The sequence below is a fragment of the Arachis ipaensis genome, chromosome B4 (assembly GCF_059453495.1).
Source record: "Arachis ipaensis isolate K30076 ecotype BB chromosome B4, ASM5945349v1, whole genome shotgun sequence".
Lineage (NCBI taxonomy): Eukaryota > Viridiplantae > Streptophyta > Magnoliopsida > Fabales > Fabaceae > Arachis > Arachis ipaensis.
This window is the reverse complement of record NC_142439.1, coordinates 63,544,107-63,551,150: the sequence shown is the minus strand read 5'-3', so window position 1 is coordinate 63,551,150 and position 7,044 is coordinate 63,544,107. Positions and strand designations below refer to the sequence as shown.

General features: G+C 40.2%; 1 non-coding gene across 1 annotated transcript; it reads right to left on the bottom strand.

Annotated features, from left to right (window-relative positions):
* Positions 1 to 2,755: 2,755 nt before the first annotated feature.
* On the bottom strand, positions 2,756 to 2,863 carry LOC148567719 (small nucleolar RNA R71). Its single transcript, XR_015882561.1, has one exon. It is a non-coding gene; the product is annotated as a small nucleolar RNA R71 (small nucleolar RNA).
* Between the last annotated feature and the right edge of the window lie 4,181 nt (positions 2,864 to 7,044).

Sequence of the window (7,044 nt, the reverse complement as noted above, 5' to 3'; positions counted from 1 at the left end):
AATGAAGAAATTCAGAGAAAGTGATTCATTAAGGGTTGAAGGTATTGTAATCCTACCTGAATCAAATTGGTCTCAATTCCTTTCTCAATAATTTGGTAGATCTATGGTAGATTGAAATTAATTGGATCCCAATTCCTTGGCAATCCATTCTCTCAAATCACAATCAATCTTGCCAATTCCTTGATCTAATTGTCATGAGAAGAGGTTAAGTGCAAATCTCTCATCCATGAGCCACACTAACTCTCAAGATCTCAATTCCTCCCGAATGGTGTTGATCAAGAGAGTAGTGAAGGATAGAGCTCCATTACTAATGCAAGTGATTCCTCTTCCGAGGCTCACACAAGCATTCAATGGAATTTAACCCCCTTTCAGAGTGAAAAATTCTAAATCAAAACAGAAGATATCCAATAGCTACTAAATTGAATTGAGAAGAAAAAAAATTTCATTGATTCATTGGAAGTACAATAGAGCTCCTCCCCATAATGAATTTGGGGTTTAGTTCATCATAGCTCAAGTAAAACCCAAAACAGAAAAGAAAATTTTGCAGCAGATGAAAACAGAAAAGCAAAACAAGCTCAGATCTAACTTCTAAAGAAGAGCAAAAGAAAAGGGCAGAAAGGTCTGATAAACCACTATTTTATGATTTATATTGTGTTTAATTGTGCGGTTTTATCATGATCCTTACCCACTTATTCATTAAATTAGCATGCATTTAGATTTCCTTCCTGAATTTATTACATGTTTGAAAACTGCTTCCTAGAGACTTTAATTATTTATTTTTAATTCTCCTTTATTCCATTCGATGCCGTGATCTGTGTGTTGAGTGTTTCAGACTTTACAAGGCATAAATGAGTTGGAGATTGGAAAGGAAGCTAGCAAATATGGAAGGAACACAAGAATTTGAGGAGATAACCAGCGAGAAGTGACGCGGTCGCATGGCTTACGTGACCGCGCGAAGGAGAGCAAATCGCAGTGACGCGGCCGCTGGCTCACGCGGCCGCGCGGATTGAAAAAGCTCAGGCGACGCGGTAGCGTGGACGACGCGAACGCGTGGCAAGGAAAAAAACGCGAATGACGCGTTCGCATGGATGACGCGATCGCGTGACATGTGCGATCTGCATAATCTGCAGAATTCGTTGGGGGCGATTTTGGACCCTATTTCGACCCAGTTCTCGGCCCGGAACAACAGATAGAGTCAGAGAATATGCAGAAAGAAAAACACATTCATTCAGAGACAGTTTTAGATCTAGTTTTACTCTCTTAGGTTTTTCTCTCTAGGTTCTAGAATTTTAATTTTTAATTGGTCTTAGCATTGGAACATTGAGAAGGGTTATTTCCTCATCAAGACTACGTCATTCTAGTTCGTTTTCTCAACTTGGTTTTATTCTTCCATGTTCTCTGCTTTGTTCAATTTTGTCATTCAGATACTTTTATGATTATTTAGTGCAAGGATTATTTCTTTTTAATTCAATTTCAATTCCAATAATCATGTCTTCTTTTAATTCCCTTTCATGTGCTATGGATTCTTTATTTACAATGCGTGAGTAGTTTCCTTACTTGATGGGGAGTTGATTAAAAGGAACTCTTGATTTGGAAGGATTGAAGAAAAATTTGTAATTGGGTTAAATGTTGGATTGCTATCCTGTCACCAACGCCAATCCCTTTGAACTAAGTGGGTTGCAACTTGTGAACAGATCTGGCATTCCAGCTTGTTTGACTTTCCCTTACTTAGTAAAGGATGACCAAACAGAACAACCATTAATTATAAATTAATCACAATCACTCCATCAATAGTAGAAATTCCAACCAATCAACTCCCAGTCAAGGCTTTTATTCATATTAATTAAATTTCCTCAATTTAAATTCCAATTTATCCAACTCAACTTCTTCGAACATCTGATTAATAAGATAGCACACTTTTCTGCAACTCGTTGGGAGACGACCTGGGCCTTAAAACTCCCAGTAATTTTTAATTCAAACTCTCTGTGACATACTTCTAAATTGATAGGCAGATTTTCGGTGAGTTAAGAACTATACTTGCAACGTAACCATTTTAATAATTTTTAATTCACCAGCTTCTGCGTCTCATCAATTTTTGGTGCCGTTGCTGGAGAGTTGCAATAGAGTGCTAATTTTATTAATTAGAATTTATTTATTTGCATTTTATTTTATTTTGCTACTATGAGCTGCATGTTTCTTCCGTCAAATGACGCGTTCACTTCCTGATCCGCGCTTGCTAATATTCGATCCTGAAATTGAAATGACAATTTCACGAATAAGGCGAGAACAGCGTCGGTTAGCCCGCTCTGAGGGCGGATCTGAAAGTGAATCTGAGGAAGAAACCAGCCCCCGTTCTACTGATTCGGTTGTTTTACGTGCAGAAAACATGGCAGCTAGGAGAGTTACCATCCAGGAGGAAGGAGCCCCTGATTTTACAATGCAACCGTTTCAAGCACATCATCCGGCGGTAGCTACAGATTTTGAAATAAAGCCCGCACTGCTAAATTTGATGCCCAAGTTTCATGGCCTACCTGCTCAAGAGCCTATCAAGCACTTGAGAGATTTCCAGGCAGCCTGTTCTACTGTCAGACGTGATGGCACTGATGAAACTTCAATTCTGCTGAAAGCTTTTCCGTTTTCTCTTGAGGGAAAAGTAAGAGAGTGGTACTACACTCAACCTCTAGCAAATGTATCCAACTGGGATACACTCAGAAAGGAGTTTCTGGAGAAATTCTTTCCATCTGAAGTTACTACTAAGCTAAGAAAGGATATCTCCACAATTGTTCAGGATGACAATGAGACTCTCTTTGAATACTGGGAGCGCTTCAATAATCTTCTGGAAGCATGTCCCCACCACATGATTGACAAGATCGTGCTACTCAGCTATATTACACAGGGTATGAGGCCCTAAGATAAGACCATACTGGAAAGTGCCAGCAATGGGTCTATGAAGAAGTACAAGACCACTGATGAATGCCCGCAGCTCCAACAAGAAGACAACATGGTGGCATCCACTCACAACTTCTATGACCACCCCAACCCAAGGTACAATCAAAGTGGAAATAATAACCATGGATAGCAGGACAATTCAACCCAGAATTGGAGGGACAACAATAACAGAGGAGGCAGAGATAATCAGGGAAATCAGAGGTGGAACAATAACAATAACAGGCAGCAAAATCAACCTTACAGAGCACCTCACCTGAGGCAGAACCAAGGACCACAGAACAATCAGCAGCAGACCTCTCAATTTACTCATTCTTCGTTATCTTCTAATGAAGATCTACTACAATCTTTTGAGAAAAGACAACAGACCATGGAAAGCAACATCATGAATAGTATTAATGCCAGTCTGAATGGTCTCACCTCTATTATGCAAGCTTTTATGACACAGTTTGGATTTTCTTTTTTTTTTTTAAGTTCTGCTGACCCTCGTTCTTTAAATGACGCTATCCCGAGGAGGACACCTAAAGGCGAGCTGTAATGGCCTCATCTTTGGCAAGCTCCTCCGGTTTTTTTCCAGATTTTTTTTCCGTTTTTTTTTTTTTTTTTTTTTAAGTTCTGCTGACCCTCGTTCTTTAAATGACGCTATCCCGAGGAGGACACCTAAAGGCGAGCCGTAATGGCCTCATCTTTGGCAAGCTCCTCCGGTTTTTTTCCAGATTTTTTTTTCCATTTTTTTTTTTTTTTGAAGTTCTGCTGACCCTCGTTCTTTAAATGACGCTATCCCGAGGAGGACACCTAAAGGCGAGCCGTAATGGCCTCATCTTTGGCAAGCTCCTCCGGTTTTTTTCCAGATTTTTTTTCCGTTTTTTTTTTTTTTTTTAAGTTCTGCTGACCCTCGTTCTTTAAATGACGCTATCCCGAGGAGGACACCTAAAGGCGAGCCATAATGGCCTCATCTTTGGCAAGCTCCTCCAGTTTTTTTCCAGATTTTTTTTCTGTTTTTTTTTTTTTTTTTTTTTAAGTTCTGCTGACCCTCGTTCTTTAAATGACGCTATCCCGAGGAGGACACCTAAAGGCGAGCCGTAATGGCCTCATCTTTGGCAAGCTCCTCCGGTTTTTTTCCAGATTTTTTTCCGTTTTTTTTTTTTTTTTTTTTTAAGTTCTGCTGACCCTCGTTCTTTAAATGACGCTATCCCGAGGAGGACACCTAAAGGCGAGCCGTAATGGCCTCATCTTTGGCAAGCTCCTCCGGTTTTTTTCCAGATTTTTTTTTCCGTTTTTTTTTTTTTTTTTTTTTTTTTTTTTTTTTTTTTTTTTTTTTTTTTTTACGTTCTGCTGACCCACCCTCGTTCTTTAAATGACGCTATCCCGAGGAGGACACCTAAAGGCGAGCCGTAATGGCCTCATCTTTGGCAAGCTCCTCCGGTTTTTTTCCAGATTTTTTTTCCGTTTTTTTTTTTTTTTTTTTTTTTTTTTTTTTTTTTTTAAGTTCTGCTGACCCTCGTTCTTTAAATGACGCTATCCCGAGGAGGACACCTAAAGGCGAGCCGTAATGGCCTCATCTTTGGCAAGCTCCTCCAGTTTTTTTCCAGATTTTTTTTCTGTTTTTTTTTTTTTTTTTTAAGTTCTGCTGACCCTCGTTCTTTAAATGACGCTATCCCGAGGAGGACACCTAAAGGCGAGCCGTAATGGCCTCATCTTTGGCAAGCTCCTCCGGTTTTTTTCCAGATTTTTTTTTTTTTTTTTTTAAGTTCTGCTGACCGTCGTTCTTTAAATGACCCTATCCCGAGGAGGACACCTAAAGGCGAGCCGTAATGGCCTCATCTTTGGCAAGCTCCTCCGGTTTTTTTCCAGATTTTTTTTTCCGTTTTTTTTTTTTTTTTTTTTTTAAGTTCTGCTGACCCTCGTTCTTTAAATGACGCTATCCCGAGGAGGACACCTAAAGGCGAGCCGTAATGGCCTCATCTTTGGCAAGCTCCTCCGGTTTTTTTCCAGATTTTTTTTCCGTTTTTTTTTTTTTTTTTTTAAGTTCTGCTGACCCTCGTTCTTTAAATGACGCTATTCCGACGAGGACACCTAAAGGCGAGCCGTAATGGCCTCATCTTTGGCAAGCTCCTCCGGTTTTTTTCCAGATTTTTTTTTTTTTTAAGTTCTGCTGACCGTCGTTCTTTATTTGACGCTATCACGAGGAGGACACCTAAAGGCGAGCCGTAATGGCCTCATCTTTGGCAAGCTCCTCCGGTTTTTTCCCAGATTTTTTTTCCTTTTTTTTTTTTTTTTTTTTTACGTTCTGCTGACCCTCGTTCTTTAAATGACGCTATCCCGAGGAGGACACCTAAAGGCGAGCCGTAATGGCCTCATCTTTGGCAAGCTCCTCCAGTTTTTTTCCAGATTTTTTTTTTTTTTTTTTTTTTTTAAGTTCTGCTGACCCTCGTTCTTTAAATGACGCTATCCCGAGGAGGACACCTAAAGGCGAGCCGTAATGGCCTCATCTTTGGCAAGCTCCTCCGAATTTTTTCCAGATTTTTTTTCCGTTTTTTTTTTTTTTAAGTTCTGCTGACCCTCGTTCTTTAAATGACGCTATCCCGAGGAGGACACCTAAAGGCGAGTCGTAATGGCCTCATCTTTGGCAAGCTCCTCCGGTTTTTTTCCAGATTTTTTTTTTTTTTTAAGTTCTGCTGACCGTCGTTTTTTAAATGATCCTATCCCGAGGAGGACACCTAAAGGCGAGCCGTAATAGCCTCATCTTTGGCAAGCTCCTCCGGTTTTTTTCACAGTTTTTTTCCAGATTTTTTTTCCGTTTCTTTTTTTTTTTTTTTTTTTTAAGTTCTGCTGACCCTCGTTCTTTAAATGACGCTATCCCGAGGAGGACACCTAAAGGCGAGCCGTAATGGCCTCATCTTTGGCAAGCTCCTCCGGTTTTTTTCCAGATTTTTTTTCCATTTTTTTTTTTTTTTAAGTTCTGCTGACCCTCGTTCTTTAAATGACGCTATCCCGAGGAGGACACCTAAAGGCGAGCCGTAATGGCCTCATCTTTGGCAAGCTCCTCCGGTTTTTTTCCAGATTTTTTTTTTTTTAAGTTCTGCTGACCGTCGTTCTTTAAATGACCCTATCCCGAGGAGGACACCTAAAGGCGAGCCGTAATGGCCTCATCTTAGGCAAGCTCCTCCGGTTTTTTTCACAGTTTTTTTCCAGATTTTTTTTCCGTTTTTTTTTTTTTTTTTTTTTTTTAAGTTCTGCTGACCCTCGTTCTTTAAATGACGCTATCCCGAGGAGGACACCTAAAGGCGAGCCGTAATGGCCTCATCTTTGGCAAGCTCCTCCGGTTTTTTTCCAGATTTTTTTTCCGTTTTTTTTTTTTTTTTTAAGTTCTGCTGACCCTCGTTCTTTAAATGACGCTATCCCGAGGAGGACACCTAAAGGCGAGCCGTAATGGCCTCATCTTTGGCAAGCTCCTCCGGTTTTTTTCCAGATTTTTTTTTCCGTTTTTTTTTTTTTTTTAAGTTCTGCTGACCCTCGTTCTTTAAATGACGCTATCCCGAGGAGGACACCTAAAGGCGAGCCGTAATGGCCTCATCTTTGGCAAGCTCCTCCGGTTTTTTTCCAGATTTTTTTTTCGTTTTTTTTTTTTTTTTTTTAAGTTCTGCTGACCCTCATTCTTTAAATGACGCTATCCCGAGGAGGACACCTAAAGGCGAGCCGTAATGGCCTCATCTTTGGCAAGCTCCTCCGGTTTTTTTCCAGATTTTTTTTTCCATTTTTTTTTTTAAGTTCTGCTGACCCTCGTTCTTTAAATGACGCTATCCCGAGGAGGACACCTAAAGGCGAGCCGTAATGGCCTCATCTTTGGCAAGCTCCTCCGGTTTTTTTCCAGATTTTTTTTCCGTTTTTTTTTTTTTTTTTTTTTTAAGTTCTGCTGACCCTCGTTCTTTAAATGACGCTATCCCGAGGAGGACACTTAAAGGCGAGCCGTAATGGCCTCATCTTTGGCAAGCTCCTCCGGTTTTTTTCCAGATTTTTTTTTTTTTTTTAAGTTCTGTTGACCGTCGTTCTTTAAATGACCCTATCCCGAGGAGGACACCTAAAGGCGAGCCGTAA